This window comes from Lissotriton helveticus, chromosome 6 (assembly GCF_964261635.1).
Source record: "Lissotriton helveticus chromosome 6, aLisHel1.1, whole genome shotgun sequence".
In the NCBI taxonomy this organism is placed as follows: Eukaryota; Metazoa; Chordata; class Amphibia; order Caudata; family Salamandridae; genus Lissotriton; species Lissotriton helveticus.
Window position 1 is genome coordinate 734,564,304 of NC_136067.1, and position 26,991 is coordinate 734,591,294.

Genomic DNA, 26,991 nt, shown 5'->3' on the forward strand with positions numbered 1-26,991 from the left:
TAAAATGTGATATCAGTTTGATCTATTGAATGGTTTAAACTATGTCTATACTAATCGATTTTCTAGAGAATAATTTTATATTAACCCAAGGAACCCTTTCTTAGTTCATTGACCTATTTGTAACAAAATTGAGCTGAGCCTTTAAATAAAATCCCCCATAAAGCACTTTTGCATGGGTTAACAATCACCACAGACTGTTTTTCAATTACTGCTAATGCCAATCTGCCTAAAACAATGTTAAAATATATGTTTTAAAAAGGTTCATATCCTTTTGAATTCTGTGGACCCCCACTTAATCATCACTGGAACCCGGTGACCCTTCCCCAGAATCTTTATTGGAATCCGGGGACCCCTACTGAGTCATTACTCAAGCTAGGGATGCCGGACTAAGCATTTTTTATGATTTGAACCGCAGAATAATTTACTAAAAATATGGAAACAAACATTCATCAAACAAATACACAAATGATAATACATATTGCTTTATTTACAAACAAATATTAAAAAAATTAAAATTGTAATTTTCTAAATTAAATTGAGGGCACTCATTGCCCGTACTATATTCTGTTTGATGTAATTGCACTGCTCCCACAAATCAATTTGAGAATACTAACTAAATATTTAGCCTCTGGTTTCAAATTCCTTCACATTTAAAGAATGTTTAAAAAATGTCAATTTTACATTTACATTTTGCATTTTTATTTATATACAGTTATTATGTTAATATTAATTAATATTATTTTAAGCAGTTGCGAACCCCATTGTATGCTTTGTGGGTCTTTAGGAGGTCCAGGTTCACTGGTTAAAAACCACGGCACTACTTTATATACGTGCTATCTTTTACTATCTTGGATGTCTGAAATGTCAAATTTGAAAATGGGAAACAGATGAAAACCAGAATGAAATCTGATACCTGGAATCAATACCTAGGGCTCTATTCACAAAGGCTTTTTGGAGTACATAAAGTAGTATTTTTGTAATTCTCTTTTACATAGTCATACATGCCTTCATCAATTGGCCTGCATCATATAAAATAGGAATATTTATGGCGTATTCTTATGCAATTACTACAAAAAACTAAAACATGTCCCTTCTTTTCATTTTTACTAATTGGCAGTTAGGCGTTTCTGAATAGATTCACAATGGCATATAAAAGTACGTAAAAGAGTGCTCCAGTAATACTACTTCCCAAACTCAAAAATGCTATTGCGAATGGGCCCCTTAGAAAGGGCTGATAGCAATTCATATGCACAGACTGTTGTTTCTGCTGACCTTTGCAGTGTGTCTTCCTTCTACGCTGTGTCCTTTCCACATAATTGTTGTTATGGATGCTGCTTTATTTTGGTATATGCTTCAGTGGAGGTTGTATCGAGAATGCTTTAGCAAGCTATAAATCATCAAAATAAATGCAGTCTACTTTCACACATATTTATTTATATTTTTTTGTTTTTCAAGCAATTAAGAGTAGATTTCACAATTCATAAATGAACGCAGTTGTCACCCAATTAATTAATTCTCTTTGGCGTTTTTTTGCTTGCTCAATAGTATTTCTAGCTGAAGCCCAAAGAAAAAAACAATAGCAAGGACCTAGGCATTCAGCCAGCAGACAAAGGTGGAGCCATTGTGCTCCAGACATATTCTATTTACTGCGATAAATGCTTAAGACTAATATCAGATGATTTCAGCTCCAGACACATAAACCAGGACCGTTCCCCATGTATGCTGAGGCATATTAAAACAATGGTCAAGGAATCTGAGACAGAAGGGTGGGTAACAAAACAGGACACAGAGTTTCTGGTGACATAACAACCCAATATCCAATAATTTTATATTCTACCAAAATTACACAGTGAAAGGAGACCTGGGAATGAGATGCTGTAGGTAACAACAATCCACAGATTCTCCTTGTGAGATAAAAATAGGTTATAGTTTACATTTTAACTCACCACATTTTACCTCTTATATTTCTTCATATAGAATATACCTATAGTGTTCTATGGTGGTGCACCTTCACGGAGAGCATTTCCCTTAGAGATTAGATTATTGTGTTCCTAAGAGAGGATAAAGTGGGACATAAAACTTGATTGACATCAGTAGTGTGTGGAACGGGCATGGCTTGAGGCCTGCGGAAGATGGCGGCGTCCGAGCGACTCTCCATGGAGCGGCGTGGACCAACGGCAGCATACCACGATTCTCTTCACTTTTCGTGCGGTGCCCTTGTTTACGGATGTTCGTGTGTCACTGAAGGTAGCTTTCTTTTTCCTTGCGGCTGTCCAGTTTGTCCAGAAGTCCTCATTTTTTTGCCAATGCTGGTTTCCTCAGTGCAGCAGCCATTTTAAGATGAAGCGGCTTTACGCGGAGAAGTGGTGCCTCTGAGGAGGTGCTTAGTATCGTCTTGACTATTTTTACTTGCTAAAGCAATTGTCTTTTCTTCATCCCTAATGTGCGTCTTCTTTCCTAATGGCATATTCATTGACCTAGTGATTAAACATGACTTTTCATCGTATTTCACACAACAAATGTAATTAACCAACTACCTGTTGCATGATTGCTGGCTGTTCATTACAAAGGGAGTCTTATTTGACAAAGGGCGCCTACTTTTTGCTGCAACTTGTGGCTTCCCTTCTAGTTTGTCCTCATTGTCTAAGGGTAGACTGAAAAAGCGGGTCCTCCTGTATCTTACTCCACACACTCTTTCATTAAAAATTCAACTATTTTTACACAGTTCTTCACAATGGAAGATTCCTTGGCATCTTTTCCAAAATGTTCTTTCCCTCAGCTCCTGTCCCTCTTGCTACAGAGAAGGCTTCCACAAAGAGGTTGAACAAAGATCCACCATCCCCACCAAAGTCTTCTTCTCTTGCCTCCTTAGATTTGCTGTTGGTGGAGATTCGAACGTTGCATCCATACATGGAGGAAACCAATGCCAAGCTGCAGTTTCTTACAGATAGTTGGTACCAGATAAATGAGCGACTAACTCTGGAAGAGCAAAGTGTGTCTTCCTTTGGGCTTACCGATGTCAACGTAAACACACTTCAATCTCAAGTCTCACTTCAGGAATGAGCTGAAGACTTGGAAAACAGGAATAGAAGAAACAATCTTCACATTTATAGTCTACCAGAAGGCACAAAGGGGCAGACCTTCTCCTCTTCTTCAAATCCTTCCATCCTAGCTTGCTGAATTTACCAGAAGGAACAGCTCTGAATATCCAGCGTGCTCACAGATTAGGTGGTCAGCCTGCCGTTGCTTCTAATTCAAGGCGACCAAGAGGGGTTATCTTATATTTTCTAGAGTACACTGACTTGCTTAAAGTTCTTGCAGCGGTTAAGTCAGTTCAATGTATCTCTTGGTCGGGTAATACTCTGTATTTTTCCCAAGACTACGCCAAAGGCATAGCAAATAGGCGCAAGGAATTTATTAACATTAGACCTGATGTTCGATCTCTTGGAGCCTGCTATGGTGTTTTTCATCCTTGCCTATTTAAAATTACTTTTCATAATAAAACCACAACCTATGAAGATCCGATCCGGTTAAAGAGCTTCATCAATTCCTGAAATTAGAAACAATGGAAATTTCCAGATCGTCTTCTTCTCAGACTATTTAGGTCCATTGGACTCTTATATTGGTTTTAGACTTGTTGGGTCTTTTTTCAGAATATATATGTTGATGACTATTCCAGCAATGTTTGTTATGATATCTTTGAATTTATTCATGCACTTCTTTTATACTAATTGACTTCTTTCCCTCCGTTTCAGGATTGTTTGTGTTTGTGCCTGCCCTTCTACCTCGTCTTATGTGCTGTAGTCTATCCTCACACTCCATTATCAAGGGCTTGGAAGTGTCATCTGTTCCATGTGGTCTCACCCCCGTCTTTTTCTGGAATTTTTAGGTATATTTTGATCTTTTTGGCTTCTCTTCTTTCAGTTTGTCTCTCCTTTCCTGTCTCTGTTATGTCTTTCTCTTTTTCTCTTGCCACAATTCCTTACTTTTTCTTTTTATGCTTTTCTGTTTACTTATTCTTACTCCTTTTTTTTCCTTCATGTGCATTGTTTTACTATTTCTCTGAATGGTTGGATTATTGATTGGTATGTATCTTATAGCATATATGGTTGGTCAAGTTCATGGTATATCCTTTTTTCTGTAACTTTTTTATGTCTATGAAAATTGTCTCTTGGCATGTCAGAGGTTTAAATTCTACCATTAAGAGACAACGCGTTTTATCACATTTGTCCAAGCTCAAGGTGGATATAGCTCTTTTACAAGAATCACATCTTACAGTAAATGAATCCTTAAAGTTGAGAAAGGGTTGGGTAGGTGAAATCTTTTTCTCACCAGGTGATGGCAAACGAAATGAGGATATAACTCTTTGTCATAAGTCACTTTCTGTTAAACTGCTCTCTCAAGTCTCTGATAATAACGGAAGATGGTTTTAATATCTAACCTCCTACTGTTGGCGATCCCTCATTTTGTTCCAAGTTCACCCAGCAAATTACTCAACACATGGACGATACTTCATCTTAGCAGGTGAATGCAATCAAGTTTTTGACCCCTTTTTAGACCGTACCTCGTTGATCTCTTTCATACCACACAAAGCACATAAATCATTTATTCAAACCATTCAACAATGCAAGTTTATTGATACCTGGAGACTTTGCAATCCCACCCTGAGAGAATATACTTATTATTCTCCGGCTCATCAGACTCAATCATGAATTGACTATTTTTTTTATATCACACAATCTCTCCCACTCCTTAAGAAATTCGGATATAGGTTCCATTCTGATACCCAATCATGCCCCTCTCTCTATTCAATTGGAGATTTTGCAGAAACTCAATATACGTTAACGTTGGCGTTTTAATAATTCATTCCTTTTAGACCCTATTTTTACTTCATCATTTATATCCTTTTTTAATGACCATTTTTCCTTTAACAAAACAGATAACTTACCTTCTTCTGTCATCTGGGATGCATTTAAATCAGCTGCTCGTAATTTTATTATTGACTAGCAACCCATCCCGACGTTGTCCGGGTATGAATTGCTGCCGGCCAGTAGTATATTGTTTTGTAGGATTTCGTTTTGATTGCATTTCTTATCTGTGACAGGCCTGTGAAACGCTCCGATTCACGGTGCACTGCTGATGTACTTAAGAGTGCGCGTTCAGTAGTGTGTGAACTCGAGTTTCCCTACTTTATTTTTCCTTGCAATATTATATAGCGCAAACTCGACAACATGGCATGAGCACAATCTACATTACAGAAGAACACATTCATTTGTGGTAGGCACGGGGAGACAAAGCATTTTGCCTGGAATCACAGGATGTTGAGCTGATGCCGAGATTCGAAAGTAGCTCCCCAGATCTAAAGGTCGCAATTCTAGAACTTGTGGCAGGAGGTGTGTCTAAAAGTGTATGTTGGTGCTGGCCATCAATGAGAGAGACCTGTGCATTTTTCAAATCGGTGGTGAAAAAATCTGAGTATGTTGCTGGAGATGTGGGCCGCCGTGCTACCAATGTACTTACCGGGGGAGGGTAAACACCCATTATTCCGCAACTTTCTTTCCGCATACCATCACTCCGCATACTTTCATTACGAAAGTACCATGACTCCGCAATACCATTATAACGCAGGGCATTACCTTTTATATGCTTTTACCACGCATACATTTACAACCAATTTCGTTGTAAATGCATAAATGGTAAAAGCATGTTTTTTTTAATGTTTGGATAAGATAAGTATGGGTATAGGGGTATATGTTTTGGGGTACTGCGGTATATGTATTGGGGTTTTTGGGTATTTTAAGGGTTCAGATATAGTTTTGGGTTATGGGGTACAGGGGTAGTTTTAGGGTTTAGGGATAGGTATGGGTTTTGGGGTTCAGGGGTATTTTTAGGGTTCAAGGCTAGGTTTGGGTTTTGGGGTATAGGGGTATTTTTAGGGTTCAGGGGTAGGTTTGGGTTTTGATGTACAGGGGTATTTTAAGGGTTCAGGGCTAGGTTTGGGTTTTGGGGTTCAGGGTTATTTTTAGGGTTCAGGGCTAGGTTTCGGGTTTTGGGGTACAGGGGTATTTTAGGGTTCAGGGGTAGGTTTGGGTTTTGGGGTACAGGGTTATTTTTATGGTTCAGGGCTAGGTTTGGGTTTTGGGGTACAGGGGTATTTTTAGGGTTCAGGGGTAGGTTTGGGTTTTGGGGTACAGTGGTGTTTTAAGGGTTCAGGGCTAGGTTTGGGTTTTGGGGTACAGGGGTATTTTAGGGTTCAGGGGTAGGTTTGGGTTTTGGGGTACAGGGGTAATTTTAGGGGTCAGGGCTAGGTTTGGGTTTTGGGGTACAGGGGTATTTTTAGGGTTCAGGGGTAGGTTTGGGTTTTGAGGTACAGGGGTATTTATAGGGTTTAAGGATAGGTTTGTGTTTTGGGGTACAGGGTATACTTATAGGGTTAAGATGGGTTAGTGTTTAAGGGTGTTGGGGTATTTTAAGGCGTAAGGGTGGGTTATGATTATGGGGTGCAGGGGTATTTAAAGGGAGCAGGGTGGACACTCGGAGCTGGAATGTACAGAACCTGGGAAGAAAAAACAATGAAATATTGGGCACAACGCTCGCATTTTATTTCCGTAATCCCGCGCACCGCACACGCCCACGTCCCCAGCACACGCCCACAGCACAGGATATGAGACATGGCATGAAGGGCGGAACGTACCACATGCCCCTAGCGTTTGTCACGCCCCCAGCACACGCCCACAGCACAACGCAGACGCGCCCACAAGGGACTCCTTTGCTGGCACGGTTCTTTTACCTTTTAAATGTATATGGTGGGCGTCTGCATAGCCTATGTCCTTCTGCTGCAACTGCCCTTTCCAACGCTGTATTGGGTGTAGTGATTAGTGCTGTGGTTCCTGAGATTACCCGCCTCAAAGGTTTGGGCTCTCTCTTTCTTATATTAGTATAGATATAGATATAGATTATGTCTCCAAAAAGTGTAATGGTTCAAGTAAGCAGGCCAAGGAACTTTTAGCAAAGATAAAGGGACTGGAGCACTCCTACAACTTGTCTAAATCGAAAGATTGTTTATCCGAGCTTATTAATACAAAGTTTAAATTTAAACAGGAATCAACAGATAGTGCTTCGCTTTATTTATTAAAATCTAGTGCAAAGTTTTATGGTGGTCAAAACAAAGTTGGCAAACTATCTTAAGATTAAACATAACAAATTTAATATTGAATCAATTATGGATGCACAACAAATACTAAAGTTTAAGGATCCCGAAATCTTATACACATTTCTTAATTTTTATGAATCACTATATACACCAGAAGATTTTCCCTTAAAGAGTCATATTTTTCAACATCTCTCCGGTATCCAAAGATCCTCTAATATTCTAGTGGATTTCACACTATTAGAATCTGATTTATCACAAACAGAACTCCATACTGCTCTGCATGCACTTAAAAAAGACAAAGCTCCAGGCCCGGATGGCTTTACAGTTGAGTTTTCTATGCATTTATCACACCTACTTCTCCCTAAATGACATAATCCTTTAGTTTTTGTTTTTAAAATCTGGCGTATCTTATGGCTCTGTTTTTAGATGCCCTAATATGCCTTATTCCTAAAGAAGGGAAAGGTCCAATTTGCTGTAAAAATTACAGACCTATATCTTTAGTTAATATCGACTATAAGATGTTCACTAAGGTCCTGGCCCTTCATCTGGAATCATATCTTCCCAAACTACATGACAAAGAGCAATCGGGCTTTGTCAAAGGTCTTAGTTGCTTGTTCTTTGACGTCTTGTCAAAGACTTCCCACTTACCTCATTCTCTTGCAGCAATTGCCCTGGATGCAGAAAAAGCGTTTGACCCAGTTTATTGGCCTTTTCTCTTTCAAACGCTTAAATGGTTTGGTTTTGTAGCAAAAATTATTTCTATTCTTTACTCACACCCACGGGCAGCAATTTATGTGTATTGTCTCACCTCTCCTTATTTTTCTTTGGGTAGAGGTGTCCTCAGGAACCTTTTCTATCTAAAATGCATCAAAATCAGGACATATATGGCTTTGATTTTAAAAACCAACAAATTAAACTAACAGCCTATGCCAATGATGTGCTATTATTTATTTCACCCCCTCATTCCTCTCTATATGCATTTCTACAAGAAGTCAACTCCTATGCTTCAGCTTCTGGATATAAGCTGAACAACGATAAATGTGAAAAATTACCCGTGACTAAATGTACTTTTAAAACCGATTTCATCACCTCAAAGTGTACGTGGAGCCCTCAATACATAAAATACTTAGGTTTGTATTTTACTCCATTCATCACAATAACACTCTCACTGTGCATGGACAATTGCATACAGAAAATGTCTACTTTAACTAATAAATGGCATCCTTTATACTTATCCTGGTGAGGCTACTTGGATACCATCAAGACGATGTTAGCCCCCATCATCCTTTTTACAATTTCAAATATTCCAAGAACTATTTCATTTAAGTTTTGTAAGAAGATTAATTCTGTATTATCTTCATTTTCGTGGACTAACCACGTACGTCTTTATTAAAGTTAACACATCCGAAATCAGAGGGTGGGGTCATAAATCATTTTTTCTCCACCAATCCTCCTGGTGGATTTCTGACTCTTTTTTAGATTGTCCATTATGGGATGAGCTAGAACACTCCCAACTTTCTCCTTTCTCTTTTCAGGAATATTTATTTTTTACCCGCAAACCACAAAACCTATCTACTCCTATTCTTAAACATTCTGGGTTTTTGTCTGGCTCTAGAGATTGTGGATGTACGTTGTTACAACACATGTTGTAACAACGCATGCCTTTAACCACGCAAGTCTTACAATGCAAGTCGTTACAACGACTTGCGTTGGAGGGCGTGGATTTAGGAATCTTATAATTTTATATTCCAACACCAGTACCCGTAACAGTAGGGAAGGTGTTGGAATATAAAATTGCAAGATTCCTTATCCCACAGCGCCATCCAGCGCAAGTCGTAGTAACGACTTGCGTTGTAATAGCTGCGGGGTAAAGGCACTGCGGTGTAAAAACCGCATCGTAAACGATGTTCCCCAGAGATTGTGCCTCTTTTCTCAAATCCACGATTTGGCACAATAAGCTCATATTGATTCATGGCAAAACCTTTTACTGGAAATCTTGGAGACATAAAGTCCTAATCTGGGTTTTTTCAGCTGTTTGAACAAGATGAGGTTATGGCTTTCTCAAACGCCAGCCTTCTTTTTGACCTCCATTCCTCTTTTCAAACTAAATATGAACTCCTAAAACATGCACTTTACACTGCCTACACTAAATCTCTTTCTCCTACCTCTCCTGTATCCTCCCCTGTTAAAGGTTTGCACACTCTTCTTCTCACTCGACCCAGGGCATCTCCTCTATATTCTCACTTACATCTTATAAGGTTAGAGTAAAAACTAAGGTTGAACTTTCCTGAGAATACAACTTAGGGGTACACTGCTCTAGCTTACTATGGAATAGAATATGGGTAAAAATTAGGAAATCCTCAGAGCAGCCAATACCCTACAAACGCTCTTTTTTATTTACAGTAGACTTCTTTTATGTCCTGTGGTTTTAAATAAGATACACATAGACCTCCCTGACACTTGTTGGACTTGTTCATCCGCAAATGCAGATTTAAAACACCTACTTTTTACATGCCCCTATGTTCATAATTTTTGAAAGATGTTTGGTTTCAGATTAACTCGTTTTTTTGCTTTTCAGTTCCCTTTTTCCATTGCCAATTTGTTTTTGGGCATTTTATCTCCTGATTGGAATTCTTGTTCAGATAATGTGAAGATTTTAGATTTATTACTTGAGGTTGTTTTTCAGCAGAATACCTAGAATTGCATAGACCTTACTAACCTATCATTCAAGCATGGTGGTATGCTGTTTGTCATAATCATAGGTTAGATACGGCCTATGGGCATCCTGTTTTATTGCTATGAAACGTTTGACCTTATGGTCACTTGTTACAATGTTCCTTGATGCTAATGATAGACATTCTTTTTCTCGAACCCCTATTTAACAAGAAGTTTCTCAGCCTCCTTGACTTTACTCTTATTGATATTATAATTATATGATTGTGCTTATACACATTGTAATAATCTTTTGACCATTCACTCCGACTCACCTCATTACAAATTCGATGTAACAATTGTTTATATCCAGCTTTTCCTTTTATTCTTATTTGTTTGATTGTTTACCAATTTACTTTGTTATGTACTTATGCCTTATTTTGTCTCAATAAACTAATTTATTGAACTAAAGAAAAAATAGCATGTGGAACGATTTTACATACCATGTATTTGCAGTGGGGTTGTCAAAACACATTAGTGAGCATATTACTGCTTGATGTATCTTATGTGTCTCATATTCATGTTGCATATGTCTTGTCTTTTTCACTGAACTTCTTTACAGGCATCAGTTTGAGGCACCCCAAAATAACTCTCGTACTGCTCCATGCATCCTACATGATTCTTTGTATGCGTGTACCAATGAGATAGGCACAGGGCCACCTTTCTTACTAAATTAGGTGTAGACCAGGTGCTGACTCATGGGAAATATCATATGAGCCACAGGGACTGCATCATTTTTCTACTCATCCAGAAACTGACTTACATTCTTCACTCAACAAGGCATCTCTGTTCATTGTGGAGGTATCTAGTTTTTCATCTGCAGTGGCCTTTCCAAGGGCAATGTTACTGACATGATTTTTAAAAGTCCCAGATGTACCTTTGCAATCTTTTACAAAATATTCTAACTTTTCACAATACAAGCATGAACCACATACACACCTTCCTTATCTTCACTAAACAAACATCCTGTTGTAATTCAGTCATACCCTCCATTATTGGAAACATATTAATGCGAGAATCCATCACTCAGGTCTATTAACAAGGTGGGTTAGGCAAACTATCAATGTGCAGTAACTTTGTGGTCAGAATCGAATGGAAGCGATACATTCTTCCATCTCTCATCATCTTCGCCATTGACCACATACACAGGAATATGAGTACCAATTGGTAGAGTGGAATTGTGGAGTTTGTAATGTCCAAAAACTAAACATATATACACTAGGAATCTTAAATGTTTATTCATTAACACCTCTTTTTATGAATTGAATAACTACCTCAAGTTTCATCAGTATGCATTGTCTTTGTAAGATGATTTAAAGTTTCTACTTAGTTTTTGTAGCTCTACAAGATAATCAACAATGCTAATATTGAGCAATTCTTGTAAATGTACCAGACCTCTAGCACCTCACACTTTGATATTCTTCCATAGTATAACCAACACTGGTCAGGCTAAAAATCCATTCTGTTCCTTCAAGGATAACCATTCAAAAAAATGTAACGACCCACAGTCTTAGAGACATCACATAAAATGTTCAGGAAATAGTTATAAGTTTTTCATTAGTAACATGGCTTACTGAAATACTTCTCTGTATTCCCAGTGTCCATCAACACAAAACCATAGAAATCAACAATTCTTGGCAAGAAATCTTAGTATCTGAAAGAAACTGTTAGTTATAGATTTCTTAACTTAGAATTACCCCCAGGCGTCAGAATGGATCCGGAGAAGTTTTTTCGTAGCACTACCCCTGTGCGTCGGAATGTGGCATGTGTCGACTCCACATTCGTTGTTAGCATCTTGATCCCTGGGATGACATTGCGTACCTACTTAGATGCCGCCCTCGCACACTGACATCAATTCTTTCTTTTTCTGCGTCAGCCAGTGCAGATCCGGAGTGAATGGTAACTCTAGTCACTTTTTTACTACTATTTTTTTACTTTTATCAACTTCTTTTCATTGTCGTTTCACTGCTGGTGCACATAGGGATTTCCCATCCTCGAACAGGCTTCTAGGCTTGCGACTCACAATTTGATGTCGGTTACAGACCCGCACCTCATGTGCCTTTGGTGTCTGGAGCGTGACCACGACCCGAAGTCGTGCTCTGACTGCCGGGCCATAAACCTGAAGTCTTTGCGGTAGGGGACCCGAAAGCTTCTCGAGGCCTGGCAGTCCGCTCCGCGCCGCTCCAGGTCCCGGTCGAGAGGGAGGTCATGGGACCAGTCGCGGAGCCATTACCACCACTCATTGTCGAAGTCTTAGTCTTCAGGTAAGTCGAAGCACAAAAAGGCCTCCACCCTAACCTGGACACGGAGCCAGACCAACATCGACCAACGCCGGATCCAGTGCCGACCGGTACTTTTGTACAATTGTTCTATCCTGGTGCTCCTTTTTGCCCTGAGTGGCAGCCAGAAGAGAATAAGGAGGACTGGGAGGGGTCTGGTGACCAGTTTAGTATAACGGACTGGAGACAGGAGTTGGGTGATGCCAGTGGTCTGTACACCTCACCAGACCCTGGTATGCTTTCTCCCCCTACTGTGACTATGGAGGAGGTAGCTTCATAAGCGGTGGTGTTGAATAGGGAGGCTGAGGCCTTGAACCTTGAGCTTCCTACTGTGGCGGTCAGGACAAACCTCCTGACCGTGGTGCCTCAACCGGCAGCAGCCTCTTCGGAGCCCCTACTGCCGTTCAATGAGGCCCTTACTGACATCCTTCTGGGCACCTGGCCCAAGCCCAGCACAGGGGCTCCTGTGGATAGGATGATTGCCCGACGCCACTGCCCGGCCTGGGAGACCCACTTTTCCTCACCCAACACCCTACCCCTGAGAGCTTGGTGGTCCAAGCCTCTACTTCGAAGGGCGTATTCCCTACTGCTTCCCCAGATAGGGTTCCAAGAAGCTGGATCATCTTTGGAAGAAGATATTTTCTTCCGCCAGCTTGGGACTGCAGTCGGTGAACACTGCATGTCTTTTGGGCTGTTATTTCCATTCTGTGTGGGATACGGTTGCGCAGGTGCTGCCCCAGTGTCCGGAGGAGGCCCAGGCCACTCTCTCCCAAGCAGTCTCGGAGGGCAGAGATGCAGCAAAGTTCACCATCAGGTGTGGGCTGGACACCGCCGACTCGCTAGGCAGAACGATTTCAATGTCAGTAGCCCTTCGAGGTCCACTGGCCTTTCGGGCGATGTCCAATCAACTCTTTTGGACATGCCCTTTGACAGACGTCGCTTGTTTGGCAACAAAGTGGGCAATGCGTTTGAGCGCAATAAGGATCTTAGGGCTACGGCCAGATCCTTGGGCCTCGCTACCACTTCTCGCCCCGCGCAGTCTGCTTTTTGCCCCTTTTTGGCCACGGAAGAGATGTCCCACCACGTTCCGCCCAGAGCCACAGGCCTGCGCAAACTGTTCAGCATCTGCGCGGTCGGGGACATGGGACCCATAGTCGTGGGTCAGGGGGGCAATGGGCAGGCCAGTCCACCAGTGCCCCCTCTGCTGCATACTCCAAACCTTCCAAGTCCTATTCTCCAGGGCCACCAGTTACCAGTGGGTGGCAGGATTCGCCATCTCCTCCCCCACTGGCAGAACATCACATCGGACAGGTGGGTTTTGCAGATAGTCCGAAGGGGCTACTCCCTCCCCTTCAGGACTACCCCTCCATCCATGCCACCTACATTCCATCGCATGTCGGAGGATCACTTGGAACTTCTCCATCAGGAAGTCAAGGCTCTCTTGGCCAAGGGAGCCATCGAGCGCTTCCCTGTGCCAGAAGTTGGTCGTGGTTGCTAGTCCCACTACTCTCTGTTGCTCAAGAAGGACAAAGGCCTGCGTCCTATCTTAGACCTCAGGGACGTCAACGGCTTCCTCTGAAAGGAGAAGTTCAAAATGTTTACATTGGCTCAGGTCCTGTCTGCCCTCGACCCTGGAGACTGGATGGTAGCGTTGGACTTGCAGGACGCTTATTTCCACATCAGGACCTGCCAGCTCAGAGGTGTTACCTACGGTTCATGGTGGGCTATGAGCACTTTCAGTTTACCGTGCTTCCCTTTGGCCTTAAAAGTGCCCCTCAGGTGTTCACGAAAGTGATGGCGGTGATTGCACCTCTTCGGCGCAGATCAGGGGTTGCAGTTGTCCCCTATCTTGACGACTGGCTGCTGAAGGTGAGTTCGCCCCAGGCTGTCGTTTCTCACCTCCACACAACAGCAGACCTCCTGCATTCGCAGGGGTTCACTATCAATGTGCCGAAGTCACACCTGATTCCCTCTCAGAAGCTCCTTTTCATCAGAGCAGGTCTGGACACAGCGCAGTTTCGGGCCTATCCTCCGAGCAGCAAATCTGGGATATTCAGGCTCTGACATCGATCTTTCAGCCTCTATCCCGGGTTTCGGTGAGGATGACCCTGAGGCTGCTGGGCCTTATGGCCTCCTGCATCCTGCGGGTGGACTATGCCAGGTGGCCTATGCGGGCTCTGCAGTGGAACCTGATGTTCTAGGGGGCACAGCATCAGGTGAATCTGCCAGATTGTGTCCAAATCTTGGAGGGCACTTCACACCAATTGCAGTGCTGGCTAACGAACTAGGATTGGGTCACCGGCAGATCCCTCTCCCTTCCCCAACCAGAGTTCACAGTGGTGACAGATGCATCACTTCTGGGGTGGGGCAGCCACATGGGAGAGGCGGACATTCAAGGCCTCTGGTCTCCGGCAGAGTCCGGGCTTCACATCAACCTTCTGGAGCTCTGAGTGATTTGTCTTGCACTGAGGGCATTCCTTCCCTCTGTCCGGGTAAGAGTGGTGCAGGTGATCACGGACAACACCACCGCCATGTAGTACTGCAACAATCAGGGTAGGGTGGGGTGTTGCACCCTATGTCAGGAGGCTCTCCTCCTTTGGACAGGGCTGGAACATCAGGTCATATCTCTGGTGGTTCAACACCTAGCAGCTTATCTGAACTCCAGGGAGGACGAACCCAGCCGCAGGTGCATGATGGATCACAAATGGCATCTTCACTCGGAGGTCGTGCAAGGCCTCTTTCAGCAGTGGGGAGAGCCTTGTTTAGATCTATTCGCCACCAAAGAAAATGCACAATGTCAGCAGTTCTATGCGTTGGAATTTCGCTCGGGACACTTTTCATCACAGTGGAGTTGCGGTTTCTATACGCCTTTCTGCCAATACCACTTCTGCCCAGAGTGCTGAAGAAGATCAAGCGCAATCGGGCCCAAGTCATTCTTGTGGCTCCAGATTGGGCACGAAGAGTCTGGTATCCCACGCTCTTACACATAGCCATTGATCCTCCGATCAGACTGCGTATTCGGGAGGATCTTCTGTCGCAGCAGCAGGGGACACGTCCTCCAACCAATCCTGTCCAGCCTCAACCTCCTTGCATGGAGATTGAGCGTCAAGAGTTGACAGCTTTCGACCTTCCTCTCGAAGTCTGTAATGTTATCTTGGCAGCCTGGCGTCCCTCCACTAAAATGGTATATGCCTGTAGATGGAAAAAATGTGTGTCATGGTGCGCAGCAAAGACTGTGGATCCCCTTTCAGCTACTCTTTGTGAGGTTCTTTTGTACCTCTTTTCTTTGGCCCAGCAGGGCTCTTCTCTGGGCATCCTTAAGGGCTACCTATCAGCTATTTCAGCCTTTCTTTGGCTTCCTGATCAGCCTTCTCTTTTCAAGTCCCCTATTGTAAATAGATTTCTTAAGGGCATTACTCATCTTTTTCCTCTTATTCGTTTCAGAATGTCCCAGTGACTTACCTTATGTGCGCTCCTTTCAAGCCACTACATAATTGTCCCTTCAGACTCTTAGCTTTAAAAACTGCTTTTCTGATTGTCATCACCTCTGCTCGCAGGGTGAGTGAGCTTCAGGCTCTGTCTTCTAAGCCTCCTTTCCTTGCTGTTCATCTGGACAAGGTTGTTCGAACTCAAACTTCCTTTATTCCCAAAGTGGTTATCTCTTTCCACATTGGACAGACCATCATTTGCGTCCACCTTCTTCCCGCATCATTCAAAGGAGGAGGAGCGGCATCACCGTGTGGATCTAAAACAGGCGCTATCTTTCTATCTGGATCACACAAAACAATTCTGGGTGGATGACCAGCTCTTTGTTGGCTATGTGGGCACCAAGAAAGGTCGGGTCATGCAAAAACGAACCATCTCTTGGTGGGTCGTTCTTTGCATCAGAATTTGTTATTCCTTGGCAAAGAAGGAACCTCCAGTAGGACTGCTCATCCATTCCACCAGGGCGACGGCAGCCACCACTGCTTTGGGACATGGGGTTCCCTTCAGTGACATCTGCCAGGCAGCCACATGGGCATCCCGGCACACATTCACGAAACACTACTGCCTAGACAGCCAAGTCTGGAGAGACGGATTCTTTGGCCGTTCAGTTCTCCAGGACTTTCTGGTGTGAACGTAGTTCGCAGACCCACCTCCAGAGTTGGTATTGTTGGGGTATCTATTCTAAGGTAAGGAATCTTTAACTAATAGTCTCTTTCAAATGAACAAGTTACTTACCTTTGGAAACAATATATCTGTAAGAGACATATATTAGTTATAGATTCCTTACCGCCCCACCCATCCTCCCCGTTCTGCAAACTGACTTCTAGGGTAAGGGACTCCCTTTCATTGCCCTTCTTTTGTGCACCAGTGGTCGTTGTCTTGCATGGATCTGCACTTCTGGCGTGGAATGTCATGTAAAGAACTGACGTCATCGCACGCAGACGGCATCTAAGTAGATACCGCGACGTCAACCCAGCGATCACGACGACGAACGCAAAGCCGACCGACGCCACCTACCAACGCGCAGGGGTACTGCTATGAAATCTAGTCTGGCGCCTAGGAGTAATTCTAAGGTAAGGAATCTATTACTAATATATGTCTCTTACAAATATATTGTTACCAAAGGTAAGTAACTTGATCTTCATGTAGTGATGTCCTGGCTGCAGCAACGTGATATCACGATTTCCTAGCAAAGACCTTGTGAGCAAAGAGAGAAGTTATACTAAGATATCCAAGATGTCTGCCGGACTCCATAGCATGTTCTCTGCAAATGCGAAGAATTAATCAAGACATCACTAACACTGTACAGGGACCACCATTTCCTGAAAGAAACTTGGCGAAGTTCCCAGCAGTATGCACCACCTCCAGTTCCACTTCCTGGCGTGCATCCACAATGTGTGGAGGTAATATGTGGGCATTTAGAAGTATAGTGGTAGGTACGATGACATATTGTGATGGCTGTGTGGGTGCATGATAGGAGCTCTGTGGGCATTTAATAGTGGAGGTATGGACAAATCTTTGTGGGTGTGGGTGTATACGTGGCTGTGTAGTTGACTGATACAGATGCATTGGTGTATGTTTGTGGCTGTGCAGACCTTTAATGGTGCAGTCATTTTTGATGTTGGGATGGGTTGACAATAATTTGTGGGTGTGTTGCTATATGATAATGTGTTGACACATGTTTGAAGAGTATGTGTTGGCACAGCATGGTGTGTTTCTTGACATATGATGATGGTTCTATGGACACGTATATGATTATGGTTGTGCTGGCACAATATGTTGTTAATGATGTTTCACATTGTGGAGGGTGTTACTTTTCGTTCCAGAGGATCTGTGTGATAGTAAAGACTATATGTTGGGAATGAGAGTTAGGGTTGACTTAGCATGGCGGGGTTGGGACATGAGGTGAAGGTAGCATCTTATATCTTCTATTTCATGACTTTTAAATTTATAGCAAAGCCACCGTTAACATTTAGTGCTTTAGTGGATTTATTGTTTTTAGTATTATTTTACTTTTTGGTATTTTTACATGATTTATTTCTGTAGATGTAGGATAAGGGTTTTTGTGATGTGTGATTGTGGGTGTGTTGCCCTATGATATTGATTGTTTGGCCGTATGATGGTGGGTGTGTTGGAGGATGAAGTTGGTTGTGTTTGTATATGTTTGTTTTGGCACATGATGCTTTGTACTTCAGCCCATAGTGTGCCCCCTGCATTACCAATGTGTGTCTCCTTGACTTGCATCTGTAGCCCCTCTATGTGACTCTGCCCCCACTGCAGCCCCAATGTGCCATCCTGCCCTGCCACTGTTGCCTGTCTGTGTGCCTCCTCTCTAACCCTCTGCAGCCCTTCTATAGGTGAGCTCCACTACACCTTGTCCAATGGCAAAGAGTCAGGTGACCTCTTAGTTGTGAACTGCAAAATGTTGTGGACCACGGGGGAGTAGGTCAACTGGTAGCTTTTCCTGCACACTGTTTCCAACTGGGAACAGACCATAGGGCAATGACATGCTCTAATATGGTCTACATTGTATTTTCTAGCCCTCTTTTTACCCCCTGCCCACATGCATATTCTGCATGTGCTCCCATCCCCACTACAGCTCATTTGTGCTGCCCTGCTCCTCTATGCCCACTGTTTGCTCCTCTGCCCTTGCCACCACCTGTCCTGCACACGTCTGTGTCGTGCTGCCTCGTGCAGCCCCTATATGTGCTGTCATGCCTTGCCCATGCAGCTCCTCTATGTTTCCACCAGACACCAGTGGAGCTCCTCTGTGTGACCCTCCACCTACCCTCTATGTGCTTTGGGCACCCTGCATTGTCTATGTGAGACCCTGCTCACCTCAAGCCATATCTTTGCATTCTAGTTGCAGCCTCTGTACCATCCTGCACGGCCCCTGCTAGCCATCTGTGTGGGTCACCTCCACCCCTTACAGCCCATGTGTGTACCCCACATGTCCTGCAGTGTCCACTGTGAGTCCCTGGTACCCCCATGCAGTTCCATGGTGTTTCAGACTGCATCACCTCCCTCCTTCCTGCAGTCCCAGTGTGTCCCCTGTTTCCAATCCATGTGACTTCGGCTCCCTGTAGCCTTTCTATGTTCCCACCGCCCTCAACAGTCATATCTACGTCAATGTTACAAGCTGGGTGCAGCCCTGTTGTGTCACTGCATGTCCTGCGCACCCCCCTCCGCAACTCTGCAACCTCTCTGTGTGCCACCACCTTTTCTGTAGGCTCTCTATACGCCCCACCGCTCCCTGCAGCCACTGTATGATTTGGCCTGCCAGGCCCCAGCTGCCTCGTTATGTACCCTTCCCACTATGCAGCACTTTGTGAGCCTCCCACATCCTCTTTTTAGTCACCATCTCCTGGAGCCTTATGTTTACCTAAAGGATGTCCTGCTACCCCTTTGTGCAATGCTGCCTCAACCCTGGTTCCCATCTATGTGCATGTGCTCCTTTGCACCATCTCTGTATAAACCACCCACAACTCTTTGTCGCCGTCCCAGTTTCAGCCCTTGCTCTACCCTTCTCTGCCCCTCTAGCCCAACCCTAACTATACCCCTCTGAACACTGCAGTCTTTATGGGTACCCCGACCTATCCTGCAGTCCCTAGGTGTGCCCAACCATCCCACTTCTAGGCATCTGTGTGCTGCTTGTTTCACCCCTTTAGCCTTTGGCATACACTGCCCACTGCTGCCCTTGGGTGGCAACCTACACCAGCAGTCACTTTGCGTGCACCTTCAGCCGCTGCAGTACTGCTGTGCCCCCTGCCTGCCCATGCATGATAACCCTTCCTCCCCCTCAGGGTGATGTGGTGGTGGCCTCCCCCCCCCACACTTTTCCAAAGGGTACTGGTGTTGTAATTAATAAATACCCCCATTGTCTTAACCAAGTGCATGCTATCCTCCCAGTCTTTCTCAAGGGTGGCGGAAGGACTACTTTTGTGTGGTCAACATTCACTTCTCCTTCTCAGTGGCAAATGGGTGCTCCTCTCATCTGTGGACCGCCAAATCATGTGTGCCATAGAGCAGTGGGTCAACTTGCAGCTGCTTCTGCGTTCTGTTCCAGTTGTTTTTTTGCTTTTTTAATCTCCTTCACCCTTGGGCAACGCCCCCCTTGCCTTTCGGAAAAGTGATGGAGGGAGGTGGAGTTTAGAGTTCCCCTCTTCTGAGCAATGCGTGAGGTGAGCTATTTTTCACCCCCAACTATTGGCCAAGATGGAGGCCACAGAGAAGGGAACCTGGGTATGGAGGCAAACTTCAGACTGTGACACATTCAAATAAAGGACAATCAAGAGATACTGTGAACCCTAAGGAAGGTGAAGCATGCCAGAACACATGGGAGACGAAATACTGCTAAGGGTGTTTACTGCCAGACATCATTGAATTATATAAAAAAGAACATTTAAACAATATTGGACTCTATGAACAATTTTGGAAGGGACTTTGACAATTGACCTGATGCCTAATTAACTCTTTGTGCTTATGTGTGGCCTCTCATCACTTGTGTTCTGCAATATATGGTTCATGACCCTTTGACAGCTGGCCTTTTGAGGTGGGCAATATTGGTGTCCTGGAACGCAGTTAGGACTACATTGGGTGGTGCAATGACTGAGTTTACCTAGCTGCCACTATTTTTTCACGTAGACATCATTGAATTGTATGGAGAATACTGAATTATTTCAAAGGTTTACAATGAAATGTGGAGGCAACAAGGAGACTTCTCCCTTATCAGTCTCTCACATCTTGGTGTCTGTGACCACATATTTTGCAGCTCCTGCCAGGACTGAACCTGACATTGCTTCTTAGGAAACTGCTGCATTCCATACCGAGTCCTTCTGTTGTACTGACCAAGAGAGCCATTGCTATATGGACCACCACCTCAGGTGGAAACGAGCAATGCCTTCTATACCGGTGGATTGATGGCAGGATCTAATCAGACACCTGGGGTTGCAAGACTATTCTGTGTTGTATGGGATCTGCACTCTCCTTCATATAAAGTGTTCTACTTTTTACTTTAGTTTCCAATACTGTTTCACCTGAACTAATGACTGCTGATTCTAATAATATGTGTCCTCTGTCACTCTGACCATCGTCCGAATGAAAAAGAATTCCACACCTGATGATTATGAGGTTCTACTAGAAACACCAGAAGAATAGGAGAGATGTCTTCATTATCATCATGAGTAATCCTTCAGAAGCAGCTTCTCGTGAATACAAAATGTACATTGTGTACTACCACTGTTGTAAACTGATTGCCTCAAAAATAAAAACTGAGTACAATTTAACAAACAAAAACCTGCCATTTAATGTTTATTATCCTTCAAGTCAATTTAGTCTTAGTTCAGTGTCCTCCAATTCAATGTTACGTTACTGTGACTTATAAAGCGCTACAGCTGCCCCAGCAAAGGGGCGTCCCGGCGCTAAGACCAACAAAAAAATGTGCATAAGCAGATGGGGCAGACTCGAACTACTGTGCAGGGAAAAGCAGCGTCTTAATACCCTTCCTGAATCCTAAATAGTTACTAAGGCCACGAATATGCGCTGAAGAATAAAGAAGAATTCTACTGGATCCTACAGCTTATGGATATTTTTTTTGTGTTCAGCTATCAATATTGGATTTGAATGAGTTATTGAACCAGGACTTGAGGAATGGACTTTGAATGTTTGTGACCAGACACTTATGGTTACACTTCTGTATTTATAACTGTGATAATTCTGCTTTGTGTTCTTCATTGTGATTGAAGTTGATTACCAGTTAACTTTCTTTATACATATATTGGAGCGCAGGTGAGATCTCCCATTTATCAGATGGATTTAAAATGACTTAAAATTTGGGGGGCCATTAAGATCTAATAATGTTCTGATACAGTACATTGCTCTGGATTTCTTGTAGTCTGATTTGGATGTTGTGCCTATTAACTCGGCCGCCCTGCTATGGTGAGGAGGGTTTGGATGGGATTGTGGCTTCAAGAAGTTTTGACGCTTTATGGACAAATTTCGAAAGCCAATGTTTTGCTTGGTGTTGTCAGGGTTGAGAGCGGAAATTATTGCTTGGCTGCAAGATCGAACTTGAAGAACTGTAATCTTCATTCTCAGGGGTCTCACTAATACAAAGAACTTGGCACAGAAGCTGAAATATGAAAAGACATCTTTATTAAACTTAATTAAGTGAGACTACGTCACACAGGAGCCTTTAGCTACTGAATGAGGCAGTCTAAAGAGTACAAAGCACAGAGGCCTTTTATATGCTTAGGGTTACAAACTCAGCACAAACGTAAGGGGCAGTCCTTGCTTTTGCAAGCATGCAAAATACCTAATATGGACATACAAGATCTGCAAAATATTAGCCAATAGGAAAACATTCAGAACAAGGCATCATGTAACCAGAGCGTCCATCTTAAGTGTGTTTATGCCCAACCCATACGTCAATAAACTACAGCACCTATAGGTCAATCAGTAATGGCAGAACATGTCTGTATGCAGTTATGCCAGCTGGTGTCTAAGATTGGTTTTCAAAGCAAGGACAGAGGGGGGTTTTCAACACGTTGCAGTCCAAAGGGCAGAGACACTTCATGAATAGAGCAGCCTGTGTAAAGGCAACACAAATTGATGACAAATGTAAGATGGAGTCTAAATTAAAGATTCTCAGACCCTCCTTTTGCCATTACACAGGCAAATCCTAAAATTATTTTGCAAACATTTTCAGGGCTCCTAGTTATTTCAGCGACTATTGACAATGCAAGTAAAACAATATGAATCAGTCTCCAAACACCTATTCTATGCAATCGCACGGGAAATACCCAGAGTCCGTCGAAGCCTCTCTGGCAGGCTTCTATTGTCCATCAAATCTGCTTCTGTTGTTTTCTTCCACATGGGCCTCTTCATTCAGGCCTTTCATGGAAAATGGTGCTTCTCAGTATCCGTTGGAGTGCCTTCCCGGCAAACACTCACAGCTCACTTGAAAGTCTCAATGTCTCAATGCAGTGCACCAATATATTTCCTGTGCTGCAGGCACTACAGATATTGTGCTCTTCGTTAGTCATGGGCACAGATCATCTCATGCAGACCCGGGTCTACATTCTCAGGCTCCAACACTCATTATTCAGTGTCAGAGGATGCTTGGGCTGCTCTTTCATTTAATCATAGGTACCACAATGTAGTGCCTTTTGCCAATCCTGGATCCTCGGGTGTACTGCACTTCCGTTGGAGCAAAGAAAAGGGGGTGTGTGGACAAAACTCAGGCCAAGGGGCTCAAGGGACTGCACACTGTCAGAGGTTCCCAGCACATGACAGGTGGAAAACTGGAGCCTCAAAACAACAAGAATCCTTCTCTTTCGCTCTTTTGCACTGAAATTCTGGTTCTGTGATGTCCAATGCCGTCTGATGGAGCAAGTGCGATGCTTTAGAGATACCATTGATGGCGCGCTGGCGATCGCTATTCGGTCTTGCTTCTTTTCTGGGTGCTGGGACTGTAGGGCCAAGACGTCTGCCATTCATCTGTAGCTGTCACTGATGGAAATTAGGCTCAAATAAATGTTCTGCAGGTTATTATGACTTGATACCGCAGAACCTAGTGACGTAGGAAATGTGACACAGTTGTTAGTTTCCTTCAATTTAGTATAAAAACAGTTCATTGTATAACAAGGGGACTGCAAGCTGGTGGCCTGCAATCTTTAAAAGAGTGGCCATACGTCATGGGACATTTCTGGTCTAGAATACACCGTCATTCTCAAAGGCAATACAAAGACAAAGGCAGTAGGCAAAAAAGTGCCTCTAGCCTCTTCAATTGGTTTCCATGTGAGAGCATATCCTCTACCATCTAAGGGTAGATAGCTACATGGGAATTCTATCTGAATGGATGTCCTCACACATGGTGGCATTGTCTAATGGGGCAAACATTTCTTTCCCTCAATGATTACATCTAGGTGTTCCTAAATTCCTTATCTAGAACACCTCAAAAGAGAAATCACATGATACAAATTATCAGAGACATGTAGATACCTCCCTTTTAATAACTGTGCATCAAGTGCACTATACAATACACAGGCTAATGATCAAATGTGGAAACAAAAGACAAGAACTAGAGAGTCCGGGTATTTCCATTATTTGGAACACATCTAATCCACCAAAAATTAAAGCAGCAGAAAAAAGGAACTAAAAACCAAATTAGAATAGGCATTGAATTTGTCATATTCAAAAAAACGTAAGGCGTCTCCTATTGAGGTGGAAAACTTATCTTACTGTAGTATTGAGTCAGTTAACCAGTCCATCACTACCATGACGGTCAGACTGGAAAACATCGGAGTAGGCCTAAAGAAAATTCTTGAAAAACAGTCTGGTCATACAAAAGGGAATTATACATAATATGGGTGTCTCTGGTACATTACTGCAATCTGGAAGTGTGAACCTGAACAATACAAAAATAATAAAAGGGCTAACTGGTGAAAGGAATATGGAAAAGAGAAATGGGAATAGGACACAGCTAAAATCCCCAATAACTAGGCACGATGCGACATCAATCAGGGGAGAAGTAACAAAAGAAAAATCTATAGGAAGAACAAGGAATTACTTGGGTGAACAAAAATCAAAAATAGTTCACAAATGTTATCTCTACCGCTGGCCGCTACACCATATACGGTAATCTCAGCTAATGTTCCAGTTCCTTTTTCAGGGAAAAATGAAACGTTTAGGTCACCTTTAGCATGAGCCACAAATCTATAATTTCATCCTTAGGTCCAATCAAGGAAACAGAAATTTAGGGCTGCCTGTTCCTTAAGGGAAGAGGACAGTATCATGACTAATTGCAGGTGACACACTTTGATCCTGTATATCTCTGTTATTTTACTTCAATACTATATAGCCATATTTGACATACACTGGTGAAGTGTTGTCTGTCTTGTTCACAGCATAAAAAATCATATCCGTGAAATTTAGTATCAGCACAAATTCACCCAACTGTTGTGCAGCGGTATACATCGTCATGTAGAGCCCTTCACAACACAGGTGAACTTGTAATAGTATCTAAAGCAGCAACATAAAACAAAAACATACATAAAATTAAAAAAAATACACACATGCCAAGTCATCAGATATACGTTCTGTATCTCAAGCACAAAAAGCATAGACAAAGTACAAATAGCATATGTAAATAAGCTGTGACACACAACACCATTGCATGCACTTTATGCACTGTGAACCTGCAGCCCAAAACCCAATATTCAGGCCTGCTTAATTTGTCAGGCTTAAAATCCTCACCCTCCTTTTGACAGCAGATCACCAGTTAGTGGAGATTTGGCTGTCAAACACAACTTACTGTGTCTCTTCTGACACACAGGACCAGCAGGAACAATTCATAATAGGACCAAATACACAAACATGAAAATCACATGAACATTCCTTTCCAAAGGAGTTACGCAAAAACACATCTCTTTTCAACCAACCAAACTCACGTGCCTTGTCAGCCTTAAAATCACCCAGAACAATCCATGAATGATCTGTGGGCAGAAGCAAAAAAAATACACAACACACAAAAGAGAGACATTTCTCATAACAAACAAATATCCTTTATAACTTTTAATCAGAAGACAAAACATGATACACATTAATAAACACAAAAATACATTTCCATTACTTAACTGTTACCATCTTGTCAGTCAGCTTGCAACATTAAACTAAAAGTAAAATTGTTTCACTGACACTCCATGTTAGCTTTGTGTCACAATTTCCATTGTGAAAAATAATTCTTAATTGGCAAATCGTTCTCACTTAGGCATGTAGCCTTCAAAATTTTAATAAAGAACTTTGTCTTATTTTCTGTCTAAGACTTAATGCAATACCTCATTTTTTGTCAAATAAAAGCAACTAGCGGACATTATTTTTTAGAGCAGAGATACAAATGTATCATTTCTGCAGAGCATTTAGCATGATGTTGGGATTTTCAAAGAAACCCTTTTTTCATATTTTCCTTTTGGAATTAAGTTCTTTAATGTATTGAGAACAAATGCTTGTTGCAATGGTACTCATTTCATCAACCTTAAATGGATGAAGGTCTCAGTTAGGTCCAGCCAAAATTAAAACCTTCCACCCTGACATTAAACTCAAACCTCTGCACCAAGCACATTGGCTCACCAAGCCATTAAAAGCAACCCTAAATAGGAACAACCTGCAAATTTGTATTATACTTAAATGTATGCATTTACTGAAGCCTAAAGCACTTTAAAGCTACTGTAAATGGCAAGAATGCCCACATTTTACCCAAATTCGACTTTGATATTTGGGGCACTTAAAAATAAAGATCCTACAATTGCATTACTTATTAATCATCCTCAGAATGTTCTTTACAGATTACAAAGATTGGACATTAGACATATCTCATGTAATTCCTTAGAAAAATGAGTTTGTCACGCCTGCGCCAAGTGAAATTCTATATGCTAATGTCCTCATTATGCAGTATAACATAACTTCAATTAGATTATAATGCTAGGAGGTCACAGTATATGTATTAAGCTTCATGAATAGTAAAAAACGAATTTTGTAGCACTTATTTTTAATAATTATTTTGCTTAATTAATAATTATTTTTAATAAATCCAATCATTTTTGATAATTCCACATATTAAGGTTCTGTAATTCCTTGAATCTGACTTCATTTTCTTTTTTTTATGCTCCGTGCCACGTAGGCCTGCAAAGATAGCCTGACGAACAAGGTGGCCTGGCCTCCCCAGGTCATGTACACATTAACCAGGTTTACTCTGAAAGAAACGGCAAGAAACTGACCTCTTCACCCTAAACTGACCCAGCAAAGCCAATTTCCCTGATTGATCTTTATCTGAGATTGCCAATCAATGTTCAAGACATCGTTAACTTTTTAGTTTCCTTGCACTTGCCTTATCTTGTTTCAGCATCTGTTACTGTTTCTTTCTTTTTAAATGTTTCTTCATTACATGGGTTAATTATTATTTAGCAACAGAGCCAAGAATATGCTTACAGAAATGCTTAAAGAGAGGAAAACCCTTAATTGAAATGTCTTCCTATAATACAAAATAATGAACCTTAGTTTTGGAACCTTTTTAAAACAACATTCTGAAATGCAAAGTTTCACCCGTGCAACTGAGGGCAAAGTCCTGGCTGAATAAATATTTCTGTTTATGTAGCTTGTCTCTCAATGTTTGTAACATGAGCACGGTGGCTGTCTATTTAAAACTAAAACTAAGACATTTCAAGTTTCAAAATGCGTGTGCAATACAGCAAGGTCCAATGTATTCAGATGATGTGTTTGTCTGTTAATATCTAATACAATGTATGTAAGTAAAAAATATTATAATGTTATTTTTCTACATAACACAAAACTTTCGTTTTTGAG